The sequence below is a fragment of the Macrobrachium rosenbergii genome, chromosome 53 (assembly GCF_040412425.1).
Source record: "Macrobrachium rosenbergii isolate ZJJX-2024 chromosome 53, ASM4041242v1, whole genome shotgun sequence".
Lineage (NCBI taxonomy): Eukaryota > Metazoa > Arthropoda > Malacostraca > Decapoda > Palaemonidae > Macrobrachium > Macrobrachium rosenbergii.
In genome coordinates, this window is record NC_089793.1 from 18,699,436 (window position 1) to 18,714,096 (window position 14,661).

Consider the following 14,661-nt stretch of genomic DNA (forward strand, 5'->3'; position numbering starts at 1 on the left):
GCATTTATCCCTTCAGAAGGCAGCCCTTGAATGCTTTCAAATACATATTTTATTTTGCGTAGAGGCAAAATAGCTATCTAATGAGGTAATGATGGAATTTTCTTGAGAGGAAATTATATGAGAAGTGGTGTTGGAACTCAAGCGGTGTAAAGTTGGCTGCGTTCTATGCAATTTGATTATAATTATGATTTGAATGGAACGTATCTATGAAGTGTACTCACACATACGTACTGGGGTACACAAGTATATACAATATATATATATATATATATATATATATATATATATATATATATATATATATATATATATATATAATATATATATATATATATATATATATATATATATATACATATATAAATATATACATATATATATGTATATATATATATATGTATATATATATATATATATATATATATATATATATATATATATATATATATATATATATATGAATAATAGACAATTTTTATTCTTATTTTTACTATAATGGTATTGGACATAGAAAAAGTTTTATCTCTTTTCCCTGTTGCATTTTTGTCTTATTTCTTCTCAGAAGAATAATATAAAGGGGAAAGTGCATTGGGAAGCAGTATATTTTACATTAGCAATACCAGTGTCTATGACAACAAGCCCAACATTAAATCTGCGACTATATTGGTTTTACCTTCATGTGCATAATGCCTCGTTTTCCAAGTTACTAACAACTATGCCTCGACCTTCGTATCACAATTACATCATAAGCCATATGGATTTAACTGATTTCATAATTTAATTCTATGAACTCCATTCGCTTTATTCAATAACCTATTAAAATGTTAGTTCTAAACTAAGTCGTTCCTCATTAGCACTAAAACACTTGTATCGCTTTTATTCTATAAACTACTCTCGCTTTCTACTACAACCACAGAGAGTTTATGTCAAAAACTGCAGTGCCTCGTCAATAATAATACTAATTCACAAAGAGTACCTGAAACGCCTTACCTCCAGTACCGCCTGAATCTTCTCTAATGAACCGAAATTTCCGAATCAACAAAAGAAAGACACCATTTTTACTGTATTACACTTCTCCACGATAAATGTACTTAGGACTTTGCCCCAGTATGATAAGCATTGTGAGAAAAAACCAATAAAGACGATAGCAAGGGCTATAATTAATCTGAGGAAACACATGTGCATATGCGTGGTTGATGTGGCTCAGTGCCAGTCTACAACCACATTCGATCGTGTTCGAAGACGTACACTTATCCGTGAGTACAAATTCCATCTTTCATAAAGTCCTTTCCGAGTTGAGGCTGGGTATTCTCTTAACGTGGCAGAAACATCGTCTTTTTTTTATGATGCAAGATTGAGCAACAGTTTTATCAACATTATTTTGACAACAACTTTTATCTTTTAATCATAATAGTGGTACTGCATTATATTCTAGGGGCAAATAACTTCACGCATTCAAGAAAATTCAGTAAGTGCCAAAATCATTATTATATATATATATATATATATATATATATATATATATATATATATATATATATATATATATATATATATATATATATATATATATGCATTTACATGTCTCTCTCTCTCTCTCTCTCTCTCTCTCTCTCTCTCTCTCTCTCTCTCTCTCTATATATATATATATATATATATATATATATATATATATATATATATATATATATATATATATATATATATATATTATATATATTGTGTGTCCGTGTCTATGCACAATATTAATATCTACCTCCTTCTACTAAAATAATGAAATTAGGCCTTTCGTCAACAGTATTGACCATGGAGCTAGGCAAAAAGAGACCGTTAAGAAAGTCATAAAACCAGAGACCTTAATTTATGGAAATTGAAATGGGTGTATAGAGCGGTTAATTATGACGTTTTGGGCCAGGAGTTATAATCTCCAATCTCTAACGTTTAACTCAATGTTCAATAAAGTAAGTTACGACAGAATCCTCTTGAAAGATATAGCGCTTTGGAGAGCTATACTGTCTTGATAGCCTTTTATCAAAATTGGAAAATGCAAGATAAATCCGTCCATAGGGATCGAAAAACATAAATCGAAGTTTATTTGAAGTTATTCTCTCATCCTTTCTCTCTCTTTCCTCTTAGTCGTCTGTGGGGTTAAAAGAAAATAAAAATAAATTATTTATTTGGGTTATTCTCTTTCTCCCGTATAATATATATATCTATATCTATATTTATAAATACATGTGTGTATATATATAGTATACATTCATATATATATATTATATTATACACATATATACACACACACACACACACACATATATATATATATATATATATATATATATATATATATATATATATATATAAATATATATATATATATACATATATAAATCCGTCTGTGGTGATATATATATATATATAAAACCGTCTGTGGGGAAATTAAATTGTCTCTAGTAGGTCTCTTCTCTCTCTCTCTCTCTCTCTCTCTCTCTCTCTCTCTCTCTCTCTCTCTCTCTCTCTCTCTCTCTCTCTCTTTCCTAAACCCGTCTGTGGGGCCCGAAAAAGAAAATCTAAAATTTAATCCACTGCTGTAGTTAGTTAGGAATTTGTGTGTGTGTGTGTGTGTGTGTGTGAGAGAGAGAGAGAGAGAGAGAGAGAGAGAGAGAGAGAGAGAGAGAGAGAGAGAGAGAGAGAGAGAGAGAGAGAGAGAGGATGTAAGTAATAATCCGTTGATATCTGTAAAGAGGAAAGAGATACTTTCATAGAGGGTTGCTGGAATAAGCAAGCACTCTTTAAAGCACAATTCATCCAATTTCACAGCAATTACTGACGAAAGAAAACATCTTTATGGGAAGTCTAAAATTTTTAAAGACGTAAAGGCTAAATACAAACAATAACTTCAGTTGCAAATTACTAGAAGAATCCTATCATCATTAAGGAAAAAGTTAACGCAAGGAAAGAGGGGAGAAAGATAATCGCAACATTAATTATAAAGATTACCTCTCTCTCTCTCTCTCTCTCTCTCTCTCTCAGCAATTGAAGAAAGAAAATCTGAATTAACTATGAACAAACTACTAAACCACAACACGATATTAGAAAAATAACCAAGCGATCCTCTCAAGCAAAGTTCAAGGACATAAAAGATATTCAACAATGTCCTAAGTCGAGCTTAAATTGCAACAGACACACCCGTGAAATCCTGCTAACGGTAAACTACCAAACACTTTTCCCATTGCAACTCGGGAACATCAATGCTGCGTTGGCAATCATCTCATCAGAGGTATTATTGTTCTTAAACCACACTTGTTAAAGCAGTTTGGAATCGGTGTGTGGTTTTTGAATTAAGAGATCATTTACTAAATAAATTACATGCTTCTTACCACTCAATTTTTTTTAAGATCTTCAACTTCACGTATTTATCTATTTTCAAATTGTTTCTCAAAGAATGGCGTCATGTATTAATGCCGTCATTACATTCCGATGACTCCGGGTATAAATCCAAAGGGTCACACACAAGTCCTCTTGACCCGTTGCACCCCTTACCACACTTTCAGGCCGTCCTCGGGCAAGGCCTGTTCTGGCATAAGGCCGGCTTAACCCAAACCAACCAGCCATTATATTGCATTGGCTTTTTAAAAGGTATAACCGTTATTCGAAAGCAGAGATGAAACACGGGACTTTGAATTGACATCACATAGTCTTATTGTTCTGCTTTCTAAATCAACACGCCATTAGCTACCGTTTCTTTTATTCATTAATTGTTCCCTTACTGTTAATAATGAGGGGAAAATTTGAATGAGAAGCTGAGAGTGAGACAGCTTTCAAAGTCGATGAACTTTGCATTCTCAAGAGTTCAACTACGCCTTAAAAATCTGACAGCCTTAACAAGCAGTAAACGTCTGTTATCCAGAACTAAAAGTCAATCAGATTTGCTCTGTTGATCATTTCCAAAATCTATCGATGATCCAAGAACAAAAACCACCGGAATATTCGAAGAAACCTCGGTTAAACACCCAGAAAAAAAGGAGAAGAACAATAAGCAGAAAAACGAACACTTAAAAGGCTGTTAATAGCCTTGAACGGCCAACTCGTTGCTCTTACAATTGTTCAGTCGATCATAACAAGTCATCATCGCTTCGGCAGAAGGATTTGCAATGGAATCGTCAGAGAATGCCCGCTTCTCTTCATCTCCTGGAAACCAACAAAGTGCATCCAAGCGTGAACGCTCAAGTGCCTACTTATGGTCGAGTGAAATGTGGCAACGGAAGAGCACTTAAAAATCAGAAAGACCGTAAACATTAAACTAAATATAAGAAAAAAGCGAAATGGGCCAAGGAGTAAAATTTTTTTAAAAATCAGAAAGGACTTAAAAATCCCAGAATTACACTACGAGGACAAAAGCAAAATGAATATTTTTTATCCAAATGAACTAAAGAAAGGGAAATTAAAAAAAAAGAATGAATATAAAAATCAAACCAGATAGGATAATACTTCAATATTCCTACAGAAATTCGAATGCGATCACCATGGTAAACTTTCCTGGAAAATATTAGAAAAAAAAATTGGACATAAGAAAATCAAGAACACGAACAACAAAATTAGTGCGAGCGATAAAACGAGAAAATAATGGGATCAAGTTCCTTCCCCGTCTCTCAATCGCAGGATGCTATTCCGTATCATCACAAGCACGTCTTTTACCTGCCACGATGATGCTGATACCTTGTACTGAACTGGAAATGGCTCGGAGGGCTGTTCGACTGAGTTCAGACAACGTTGAAATGTCATGTAAATAAATCACAACAGAGAAGGTACCTGTGACCAGGCTTCTTATCCCGCAAGTGTTTGTTTTCTTTCTGTTCACTTGACAATGACAATAAAAACAAACACACAAAGGTCATTGCAATTATTCACGTGCGGAACCTTGTATAAATATTTATCTTTTTTTTTTATGAAACTCCTAAGTGGATATATTTTACTTCAAGGAATTTAAGATCTCCTGTCTTCGGTATGTGCGTAGCAAATCTCCAATATTTCATAACCACCCAAGTACGCCATCCAAAATGAGAAAATTCGTTCACAAGGAAAAAATTATTTGAATATTATTTGATACAATGTTTAACTTGTTCACTTCCCAGCTGAAAACAGCATCACATTAATAATTTTTTTCATATTTTTTTTCTTTTATTAATCAGAATTTAGCTGACAGTCGCAAAAGTAATGGTCAGTGCTTACCGGCGAACGTTTGAATTTAACAGGACATATACTACCAATTGAACAATGAATTATTTTACAGCTATAATGATTACGATAATTAATAATTAATACAAGTATTTTCTATCTCCTAAATCTGAATTCAAGTACTCACTGATCTTATATCTCCTTATAGACTGTATAGGAAGCAATATTTTTTTTGTAGTGAGGTGGATGGACAAGGTTAAATAATGACCCACTGTCGAAAAAAAATTAAACGTTAAATACTGTAACGACTTACAAAATACAGACACAAGAAAAACTATTCTATATAAATGAGAAAAATCTGCTAGAAAATAGGAAGCAGATCTGTTCACTGGGAGGAGGCGATAGCTCCATGGGCTGATAGAAGAATCTCTAGAAAAATAATGAAAACAGTTTTCAGCTTAAACTTATAAAAATGAAAATCAAGTCTGCTGGGGATCAAATCTCAGTCTTTTGGGGAAAGAAATGATCTCTCCTCGAATTTCGGTTTGGCACAAAATGAAATGCATAAAAAAGCATTCCACTGAGAAAGCAAAAGAAAGGTAAAACAGAGTGCAGTTCATTCCTTTGCATGATAACAATGTATTTTACTTTAGAAAACAGACCTCCATGCCTTCCAATGCTTCGCCTGTTTCATTAGTTAAAAACATCAACCCCAATTTAAAAAATGAAAAGAAATTAGGAGACGCCCCTTTGGTAAAACAAACACTTTTTTTTAGGAATGGAAAATCCATAAAAGCTTTGATAAAAAGAGGAAAAATTAAATTTTTCGAACATCGATTTATTGCGTTGTAAATTTCGTTAAAAAGCACGGTCCAACAAGAAAAATTAATTAGCGTGACTTAGGCTAGTCGTGGTTTTTGACTAAGAGAGTATCTTTTCAATTAAAGAATTAATTTCCGCGACATCCAACACCTAGCTTTCTCTCAGCTAATAATACTAAAGGAATCAACAACATCAAAACAAATACTGAGAAGCCATTTTAGACGATACATCCTGGAATCTTTTCCACTATCATAATCATGGCCGTTGTTGCTGCTATATTTGTTGCGCTGCTGCCGAACAAATAAAACCTTGACGAAACATTGGTTTCAAACATCCCATTCGCACCTCAGAATCAATGAAAACCAACTGAATATTATAGCAATTCAAAGTCAATCATCCGAGACTATCTCTTTTTGCTGCGGAAGGGATTGATGTTGATCAAAACCGCATCATAAGAGTAAGTTCAGCGGAACGAGTCGTGCTCATATCGTTGGAAAAGGAGCAAAAAACTTTAGAAAAAAAAGTCTGACTTCTCCAATTTTAACAGAATATTTCGAAGATCTACGCATTGGTCGATCTCACAGGCCTTCTGCAGCAGTGGTCACGCAACCAGCTCACAAACTAAAGAACCAGCGTTCGTTCTCGATACGGACGAAGAAGGATGTTCTGGGCACGTTCCCAAAAATCCACGATGCCTCTGCTGACATAAGCAATGAAATACGTATCTAAATGATAATCAATCGTTGTGGGCCGTAGCTGGAGAGAGAGAGAGAGAGAGAGAGAGAGAGAGAGAGAGAGAGAGAGAGAGAGAGAGACGGGACGGCCTCAACAAGGAAATTCTCGTCCCATTCTCTAGATATTAATAAATCAGCCAGGTAACTGAAAGTAAAAATTTACAAATGAAATGAATATGCATGCAATTTTTCACAACGTTATTAATAGTAATGGCACGTGTTAAAAGGGTCGTACAAAAGGGCAGTTATAGATTATAAACCCTTGCCAACGGAATTAGTAGTTCCCAACATACTATGCTCCACTAATTCTTTTGTTTTACAAACAACTCGGACCTAACATTTTCTTTAGACACAAGTAAGTGACAGTAGTAATAAACACTACAATAAAAGATCTCGATTTATGTTCATGTTTGGACAGACGTACAGTTAAGAGTGTAGTAAAAATATTGATCCAGTTCTACATCCGGATGCATAAACAATAAGTGCAATAAAAAAAACATCCTAGATCTAAATTCACACTCGGATAGCTAACACTGAACAATGCTAGACAAAACATCACTGATTCAGATCCATACCCGATTACATAACCATCAAATGATAAAATAAAAACATCCTTGGCCCTGACTCATTCTCGGATCCACAATAAAACCTAATGAGCTATTCCACAGAGGAGAGCGAGCGTTGAAAAATGGTAAAAATCCGTTAATCAGTCTTGACTTTACTCCCGCAAACAGAAAGACAGAAGGACAGAAGGACAGACAAACGGAACCAAAACAGAACTGCCTTGGCAAAAAAAGACAGAGAAAAAAAAAAGGGATGATCTCACCACTATCCAGGGCTCCCAGCCATCCGCGGCTATTTAATCATAAATTTCTGTTGTTGTGATGTTGCACTCTCCATCACGAATTCATGCCATCGCCACGTTTCTCATTTATTTATTTCGTACGACTTATGAATAAACCAGTGCCTGTTTTATTAGCTATTTCTTGTTGTGAGAGGAATTGCAAACTCAGATAAATTTGCTTAGTGACAGGTAGTTAACGTCCATGTCAGCAGTTTTTCTTTTTACCACATGGACTGTTATGTGAACAAACTGGCCTTCTGATAAAAGATATTGTTTTTTCTTTTGATTTGAAGTTACAAAATGAACGAACAAGTCCCCTATTGCCAAAACATCGAGGTCAGTTACAGGTAAACATTCAGTTTCCTTTAAATTTTTCAATAAGAGGCAGAAAGCAGAGTCTCTACTGTAATTACTGGTAATTCTACTTTATCCTTTTTCGTTTTTTATTCCGAAAACCAACAACCAAATCACTTACTGACAGAGCATTGGGGCTACTTTCGGTTGCCATTCAGCTTTGTTAAATGATTCTGCTAGGAAACAAACAAACCCGCAATCTGACATACAGGTATTTCCTTTATTTTCTTTCTTTGCCAGAAAAGTAAGTGAAAAACATGCCTAAGACAGACCAGCAAGGTCAATTTCTGAAATTCTTGTCTTGCTAAATAATTAAAGTTCAAATAAACAAATTGTTCCAAAAGCTCTTTGTTTTTCAAAATAAAAAATAAAGAATAAACAATTACTGACAGAGTTTTTTTTTTAAAGAATGAAAAATTACTGACAGCGTTTTTTGTTTTTAAAAATAAAAAAGAATACAAAAATTACTGACACAGCGTTATTTTTCAAAATAAAAAAAATACTGACAGAGCATTGTTTGTTTTAAAAAAAAAGAATGAAAAATGACTGACAGACCACACAAGTCATATTCAGTAGCCATTCATTAAGTGAATCTCGAACAAACAAACAAACTCGCTACCCTATCATCGGCCCCGTCACCGCCTGTTGGCTTCGGAATTCCGTCACTGGGTTGCGATGGAGGTTAAAGTTGAAAACACACAATTGTTGTGGTTCGGCTCAGTTTCCCTAAAGGAACCGCTACATCATTTCTCACAGTGTGATACGTGACCTAATAGCTGAAACGAGCTCTCAGATGCATTTACTATAAAGTCTAATAGCATCCTTCTGAGTGAGCGAAAATAATACTGTGAAACTGGTACGAAGGAGCGGAAGTGGTTGGAAAAAATCACCCCATTTAGTTAAAGCCACAACACACTCTCTCTCTTTTCTGTGTGTGTGTGTGTGTGTGTGTGTGTGTGTATATATGTATATATATATATATATATATATATATATATATATATATATATATATATATATATATATATATATATATATATATATATATATGTATATATATATATATATATATATATATATACATACATGTATGTATAATATATAAATTATATATATATATATATATATATATATATATATATATATATATATATATATATATATATATATATATATATATATATATATATATATGTTCATATATATATACACACATATATCTGTCTGTAAAACAAGAAGATGAAAGCTCAACAAAGAAAAAAACTGTTCAAATAACCCCAGTATTATTTGTCTAGAAAAATGACTGACTAAAAAGATTTCACTATTCCGGATGTGTTTTGAAAGGTACATTATTTTCTATGAAAAACTCAAGTAAATGTTAAAGACGCGAAACTAATTAGCATTATTCTTTCCGAAAAATATTTCCTTGGAGCGTTCCGCAACATCATTAAGTATTCAGCCACACATTCCATAAAAATAAATGAATCGCTGATACTGAGGTCAAACAATGAGTTACTTTTTTCCTTTCGTCTAATTATACTTCAAGGTTGTTCTTATGTCTCCAAACTCTTTTATTTTCGCCTTTCTCTGATTATTTCGACGTTGCAGTATTTTTCCTCGATGAGGAATCTTATTCTTTCGCCGGTCACCAGCTATTTGACATTTGCAAAATTTAAAAGAGAGAGAGAGAGAGAGAGAGAGAGAGAGAGAGAGAGAGAGAGAACGCTACACGAGAAGCAGCATTTGAAAGAGAGAGACTCATGAATATTTCATGAATGGTTTCCTATCAATGAGATGAAGATTATCTTGTAGAGGCCCTCCCGTTTATATCGTATGGATGTTGACAGAGCAGTGAACTCTTATGTTTGTTTTTCTTTCTATTCCCCTTTTCTAGCGCGATCCACAAAACTTCTGATAACTGGGTACCTAACAAGAGAAGCAAACTTGAGTTTCAGGGAACACGCCCAATAGTCCGTACTCGTCTTATTCGAGAGTCGAACACGGGTCTTCCTGTTGCAAGCCAGATTCGCTGCCACCTAAACTATGAGGCTAGAGAGAGAGAGAGAGAGAGAGAGAGAGAGATTCTCTGCCTTTGAATACACACAGCTAGATGAGCGTGTTGTAAGAAAAACAAATATGCATAAATGCTGCATATTCTTTAATTTTTATATGAAAAACATATTAAGACAAATACATTCTTTCATTTTAAAAACCATATAATTTTTATACCTTTACAATGAAAAATTTTAATGAGCGCTATGACTGAACAGCTGGACGCTGCTTTGATGTCATCTCTTTCGATTTATTCTGTCAAGAGTTGAGTTACCAAAAGCTTTATCTTGCTCATTACCTATGTTGTCTGTTTCAAGGCCTTGCGCAGGGGGGAGGAAGCGGGTGGTGGGGTTTAACTTAAGCCCCTCCCATTTGGGAAGAATTAAAAATGAAAAAAATAAACGGAATGCATTTGCCACTTCAAAAATAAAAATTTTACTTTGGTAGCAAAATTGTATGCTCTCTTGTCGGCTCAGTTATGTCTATTGCATTTTGTTATTTCATAAATCTATCGACCAATAAACCACCATATGGAAAAGCATAGAACATTTTAGTAAAAAAAAAAAAATCCGTTTTAAAACTCCTGGGTACGGTCCTGGGTTGTTTTAATTGTCTGCATTTAGGGAAAAACATGATGTTTGTACCGACGGCCAAAGAAACGCCTGCGACAGGTTAGTGAACGTTAGAAAAAACAACAACATATACACGAAAGTAAAACTGCATTTACCAATACCAATTACCGAAGCAAGTAAAGAACGCTTTGCAAGATTTCTAAACCCTCCTGCAACAGTAAAGGGTTGGCGGTTATGCAGACTGTGAACAGGATTTTGGAGAGGCGGTGTAAAAATCACAGACTCCCAGTTTCTGAAGGCGACTTGGCTAATTAAAATTCGTTTTTGGGAGCCAATTACCGTCGCAAAATTAAGACTATTTTTAACTAAAAAAAAGTAGCCTATGAAAAACCAAATATGCAGGAATAAAGGAAGATCTTAAAAAAAAAAAAAAAAAACTAATGAAGACCTGCCATTAATTATACAGTATACTGCCTCATGTAATCTTATCATTGGATTAAGGTCCCGTCCCTCTGTTCCATAAAACTTGGCTTATCTGCCTATGTTGCATTTGCTTTATTTTCCAGTAAGATTCATAAACTGACACCTTGAAAGCCAAACATAATTTACGAATTAATTCCAACAGGGTCAACCATTGCAATTTAGCTCTTCAAAGACACCCAGCGCCATTAACATTTTAACTTACATTGATTTCAGTATTTGTTTTTAGTGTCGAATCATTATCTGTCAATCAATTTTAATCTTTGGGTTTGCAAAAACAATAAAAAATGCTACAGGTTTACCAGAGGTCTGTGGATCACTGACCGCCAGTAACTAGCGATGCTGCATATGGCAATATCATCTTTAAAAAAAGTTAGCCGGGTTTCCAGATTTCCTTGAATTTTTTTAATCATAGTGAATTTTCTGTGTACCCTATGGTTAGGGGGCAAAGGATTTCAGTTTGCACGACTATCATTGGCATGAGGACCGCTGATCACATACATCTTAACTCTTGATAGAATTTGGCCAGTCCCACTACTGAAGGAATTTTCGATTTGCAGGTAATTGTGCAAAAGTCCTAAAAAAAAAAACGGGAGAGAAAATAAATTCTTTTATATTAGAGGTGATGCATTTTTCAGCAAGAGTCGCTTTGATTACGGGTACAATTACGGCTATTCAAAGTTTTATATGTATGTATGTGTAAACATATCTATCTAACTATATTATATATATATATATATATATATATATATATATATATATATATATATATATATATATATATATATAATCTATCTATATTATATATATATATATATATATATATATATATATATATATATATATATATATATATATATATATCATTCTTGTATAAAAGACAATATTCATTCTACTTATTCACATTAAGTCTCAATACAGTACATTTATATTTCCCATTTTACGTAGGTAAAACTCTAATTCATTCATCCATTCACTAAGAGCAGAGGAAACTAAGAACAAATCCAAGTAATGTCATTAATAACCACGGAGCTTGTGTCTTGACGCACCATCAACAAACCACACAAGAAATAAACTATGGAGTCCACGTGTCAAAGTAGACAAAAAAAAAAAAAAATTTAACAAAGGCACAAAACAGAAATTGTCTGACGTCCTCCCACGCAGGGGTGAAACGAGAAACAAAGTGCTAAAACGTGTGTAGTGAACGCCTCCAACCTCACTTCCTGATGATGATAATTGCTGAGTACGCTCAACGGCCCCGGTTGGGTATAACATTAAGTAAAAAATGCGCCGAAGTTTCTTCGGCGCAATCGAGTTTTCTGTACAGCATAGAATGCTGTATGAAACTCTCTGCCACAGACTATGAAACTCTCAGCAGCGGCCCATGAAACTTTCAGCCACGGCCCGGTGGTGGTCTGTGTTGTTGGCACCTATAGCAGTGCCATACGCATGATCATGACTAACTCTAACCTTATATAAAATATAAACTACTGAGGCTAGACAGCTGCAATTTGGTATGTTTGATTGATTGGACGGTGGATGATCAACATACCAATCTGCAGCCCTCTCTAGCCTCAGTAGTTTTTAAGATCTGAGGGCGGACAGAAAAAGTGCGGACGGACAGACAATTAGCCATCTCAATAGTTTTCTTTTACAGAAAACTGAAAAAATAAACTTACTATAAGGGTCAGATTACTATTAAATTTACTGTATATGTGAAAGAGGGGCATTATAGAAATGTGCTTTGATCATAGAGATGTCATAGTATTTTCATCACCAGAAGTTAGCCAGACACAAAAAATAAAATGAAAAAGATGAATGAACAAACGCGCAATGGAGGTTCCCTAACAATTCAGTTTTCTATGCAGGCGCAGACTAATCATTTTCCATTATAGTTACCAACTATATGTAATTATTTTAGGAAATGTTATTGCAAGCCAATTCCATTCGATCGTAATTATACGTTTCCGTCAACATATAATATTTCTATAATACAATAATTGGAGTTTTTCATTTATTACTAGCTCTGTGTTTTGATGTTTACTGAAGATAGGTATATAAAACAGGAATTCGGGATCACCCGCATTCTTTCAAGTGTGCAAGGGGGAAAAAAATGGAGTATAAAAATGAGCAAAAACGTCATGTAATCTTTACCACAAAACCACTAACGCTTTCATGCTCGTTTATTATTATTATTACTATTATCACTGAAATTTTCTCGACAAAAAGTACTTTTTTATCTTCTCTGAATCCTCCGGAGTAAATAGTTTTTTCTTGCGTTGCGTTTTTTTATATTTGTCACTGTTTAATGGAAGAAATCTCAACAAAAGACTGTTTTCTTCAATTTCATAAACTTCATTTAAGACTTAGTTGTCTTTTTTTAAGTATATGCCACTTTCAAGGTTAACCTTGAACCCTAACCAGTCCCTAAGAGACAGAGAGAATAAAAATATACATACATATATATATATATATATATATATATATATATATATATATATATATATATATATATATATATATATATATATATAAAACTTCATACACATATACACGTAATACACGCCAGACCAACTCCCCCCAAGGTCCAGTAAATACATATATAAGTATTCTCTGGACCTTGCACTCATCAATCTGAAATCCGGATCTTCTTTAAAGTCCAACTGGTTGGTCCTTAGGCAATGAGAAACCTTCGCAAAAAGTTTGATGACAGACTGTGGCCAGATTTGGAATTTCTTCTTGAGCCAAAGTTATGCTTATGAAAAAAAATTCCATTAATTTTTAACTAGAATACTTTCTGCATTATTCCATAGTTTCTTCTATTTCAGGTTCCTCTTGTTCAATCACAAGCGATCTTTAAAAAAAGAAAGAAAAAAAAAACATTGTCTAATGGCTTGATTATTGACACCAAACTGACTTTCCAGTAAGCTATTTCCGCGTATGGACGTCCATCTAATCATTCAATTGAAAAAATACCCTTTGGATAAATGACAATAATACTGAAATCCCTCATTAACTTCATCACCATTATTATCATCATCACCATCATCATCACAATACCATACCACTGCCGTAATATTCACAACTAATAACACTAGTTTCTGCTGTTATTAACTACGTGTTCCTACTCGACCTAAAAGGAATTTCCAAGAATTTCCTTTTCCCAATTTTTCGTTTCTGGGTTCTTCTCATAATAGCCTCTTGCCTGCAACAATGTGCCTATTATCATACACACCTTTCTTACCTAAAAATGAGTGGATTTGAGTTTTGAGAGAGATAGTTGGCAATCATTTTTTTTTAAGTTTCTACTCAATACAATTTCTTTCGGACACTTGAACGCGCTTATACCCTTTTCATCATTTTTGGCCGACGTAAAATTTATGAGTGGAAGTGTGCATATGTGTGTGTGTGTGTGTGTGTGTGTGTGCACGTTTGAGAGATTACGTTTGAGAGTTTAGAGAGAGAGAGAGAGAGAGAGAGAGAGCCAACACGCCCAAAATAACATCATCCTTACCACCAATAACAAAATTGGACACACCGGCCCCAGCTGTTATCATGCAAATGAACCACGGTGTAACGAGAAGGCAGCAGCCTGCTGCAGCCAGGGAGAATAACAAAAATTCTT

At 34.1% G+C, this 14,661-nt stretch overlaps 1 long non-coding RNA gene across 1 annotated transcript in view; it reads right to left on the reverse strand.

The window, feature by feature from the left end:
* The window catches only part of LOC136834333 (uncharacterized), a 921,310-nt gene that overhangs the window by 311,294 nt on the left and 595,355 nt on the right, over nt 1-14,661 (reverse strand). The window lies entirely within an intron of this gene.